Raw genomic sequence first — 3100 nt, forward strand, 5'->3', positions numbered from 1 at the left:
TTTTTTTTTTTAAGAGAGACAGGGTCTCTCTTTGTAGGCCAGCCCTGGCTGAAATACAGTGGCGTGATTATGGCTTACTGCAGCCATAATCTCAACCTCCTGAGCTCAAGCAATTCTTCTTCAGCGTCCCAAGATACTAGGACTACAGATGCATGCCACCATGCCCAGCTAATTGGTTTTAAATTTTTTTGGAGAGGGAGGGTCTCCCAAGGTTACCTATGCTGATCCAAACACCTGGCCTCAAGAAATCCTCCCATTGTGACCTTCCAAAGTGCTAAGATTAAAAGATGACCCACCATGCTTGGACTCCATTTTCATTTCTGATTTTAGTAATTTTAATCTTCTCTTTTTTTCTTAGTCAGTCTAGTTAATGGTCGTCAATTTTGTTGATTTTACTTTGAAGAATCAACCTTGGTTTCATTAATTTACTCTATTCTTTTTCCATTCTCCATCTATTTTTATCCACTCTAATCCATATTGTGTCCTTCAATCACTGTGCTTGGGTTTAGTTTGTTCTTCTTTCATATCCTGAAGTATGAGAGAGCTTGCTTCATACCATTCTTTTAAAGGTTTCATGCAGTCAATGAAACAAGATGCCACACACAGACGAACCAATGTCAGCAGCTATATTACTACCATTATCATTAGCCTTGAGGTCAAATAGTTCTAGAATCAAATCTCAGATCCACCTATTACTAGTCATATGACACTAGGAGAGATTTTACACTACTGTAAGCTTGTGTCTTGTCATTGACAAAATGGAAATAATATCTACCTGACACGGTTACTGTGTGAATTAAATGACGTACAGGTAAAGTATTTAGCACAACACCTGGCACATAGGACATGCCCTTCAACAGTACCTATGTCCATATATATATAGAAAAAGGGGTACCACATAAAACACTAGGACATGGCTACTGACTACTTGTGGGAGAGAAAGGAAAAAACTAAGTGCAAAGAATCATGCACGGTATGTTACTTTTTACCAACTGAGATGCATCCTGGTTGGGATTGGACATATGAGATAATTTATCATGGAAGATACCTGTGAGGGAATGTGGGGCAGGAATGAAGGTAGTATGGGAAAACCCACAGACCACTATGCAAAACTGACTCCTATGTAAAAGAAAGAGAAAGAAGTTTTAGGTATCAATGCAGTTCTAAGAGAGTTTTTGCAGGGCTGATGGGGAATCCTCCAACCAGTCACCCATTAAAGTTAAAGAGAGCCTCAGAGAACTGGGCTTGCTTTCAAGCCCTTGCTGGGAACCTGTGGGAAGGAAGCTTTCTGTGCAAAGGAGGTGGTGTATTTGAAATGCACTGACCTGGGCCGTCTGTCAATCAGGTTCCTGCCATGGACACCTGGCAGGGTCTCATTCATAGCTGCCACCAGAGTGACACTGAGAAAAAGATGCAACCATGAAAAGGTGGAAAGGTCTAAAGTTCTAATGACATAGAAAATAGCTATCAGCCTTTCTCACATTTGAAAGTTTTCTGAAATATCTGAGTACAGTAGAGCATTGACAGAGGACTGATCGCCAACCTAGAAACATGGTAAGAGGGGAAAAAAACTGCAAGAATATAATCATCTCCCATCAACTTTCCAACAGAAATAATGTATTCCTTGAAGAAACAGTTATACAGTACCTCATGTTGCATGCTTGTTCCTGAGGCTCCCCCTCTGTAAAATAACATCACCTCCATTCCTTCTTTTCTTTTCTTTCCCATGACAGCTCCTTCAGCAATAGGACGTCCATCTGTGGGTTAATTCGATATAGCAGCCGTGATGTCATTTCTGTATTTCAGGAAGACTGCCAGGTATGATGGCCTTTTCTCTTGTCCTGTTTCCTGCAGAGCTGACTGCCAAGCTTGGTAGAGGAAAAAGACTTATTTGCCTGTATCTGGGACTGGATCTCCTCCTTCCCCACCAAACTCCTGCTTCTGAGCACTAATTCCTGTAGTTCCCTTTTTCCCTGGCCTTTATGCTCCCTATACCCCACTGGCTTTTTGACGTAATTATCTCCGGCCTCTGCTCATTTGTTTCTCAGATTCAAATGAGAAACACAATTTCACATTGTGAAACCCTCTTCATTATTTTTCACATCTCTCAATACTGTAATTCTCTCCATTCCCATAAAGCTCAATCACTTCTCAAAGTGCTGCTTGACTTCTTGTCTCCAGACTTTGAAACCTTCCTTGCAATAGGGCTGCCTCATTATCTTTCCAAAATCTAGTTAATTCACTTAATCAGGAATCTCCAGGCATCTACTCTAGCCTATTTGGTAAGTTCACATTTCTTGTGTTTACTAATCCTTCTCACTTCCTTTACCTCTACTTCCTAGTATAATTCCTCCATCCTAATTAGAACTGTCTTCCTAATATCTCTGCCCCTTCACCCATGTAGACAAAACATTCTTAGTTCCAATGCTATGCTTAAAAACAGGGTGAACTCTCCTCCACCATCTGCACTACAGACTTAACCACACCTTTCATCACAAGTAATCTCTGACCTCATGCAGAACAAAGACTTTAGGATTAGCCTTTGAACCTGAGACTCAGAACAAAAACTATGTGTGATTGAGACCTTTTCCTGATGACCAATTCACGTGTTCCAAAAAGATACAGAAATGAAGAAGGCAAGGTCCCTACCCCAGGGGACATAAAGCCTAAGACAGGAAATGAGACCTGAAAATAATCATGATACCAAAACGGAAAAAAAGTGAAGGCCATAAGAAACCAGAGAAATCTGATGGGAAATATAGCTACACATTGGAATCACTGGAAAACATTTTTTTTTTTTTTTTTTTTTTTTTTTTNCCTGACACTATAAACACGTAAAGAGGATGGAGAACTCTTGTTGTCATAGGTAGAACTTAAAACTAAATCAATGATTTTCAGGTAGAAGTACTGGCATTACCTAAGGACCTTTCTCAATGTACATAAGACTATACTTTTTTGGCTCTAATTATTAGTGAGCTACATGAAGAACTCAGTAATCTAGTTGGGAAACAGAAGCTGAATGGAAAAGCCACCTTATGTGATATGTTAAAATATATATAAAGCATTTTCAAATGAGTGATAAGTGATGCTAAACGTTCTC

General features: G+C 39.7%; 1 pseudogene across 1 annotated transcript in view; it reads left to right on the forward strand.

The window, feature by feature from the left end:
- LOC108520149 (pregnancy-specific beta-1-glycoprotein 8-like) overlaps window positions 1–1872 on the forward strand; it is an 18544-nt pseudogene extending 16672 nt beyond the window's left edge. Inside the window, exon 7 of the transcript XR_001882836.1 lies at window positions 1807–1872. The product of XR_001882836.1 is annotated as a pregnancy-specific beta-1-glycoprotein 8-like (transcript). The remainder of the gene's footprint in view (window positions 1–1806) is intronic.
- The last annotated feature ends 1228 nt before the right edge of the window (window positions 1873–3100 follow it).

Source organism: Rhinopithecus bieti, unplaced genomic scaffold (genome assembly GCF_001698545.2).
Source record: "Rhinopithecus bieti isolate Rb0 unplaced genomic scaffold, ASM169854v2 scaffold_51346, whole genome shotgun sequence".
In the NCBI taxonomy this organism is placed as follows: domain Eukaryota; kingdom Metazoa; phylum Chordata; class Mammalia; order Primates; family Cercopithecidae; genus Rhinopithecus; species Rhinopithecus bieti.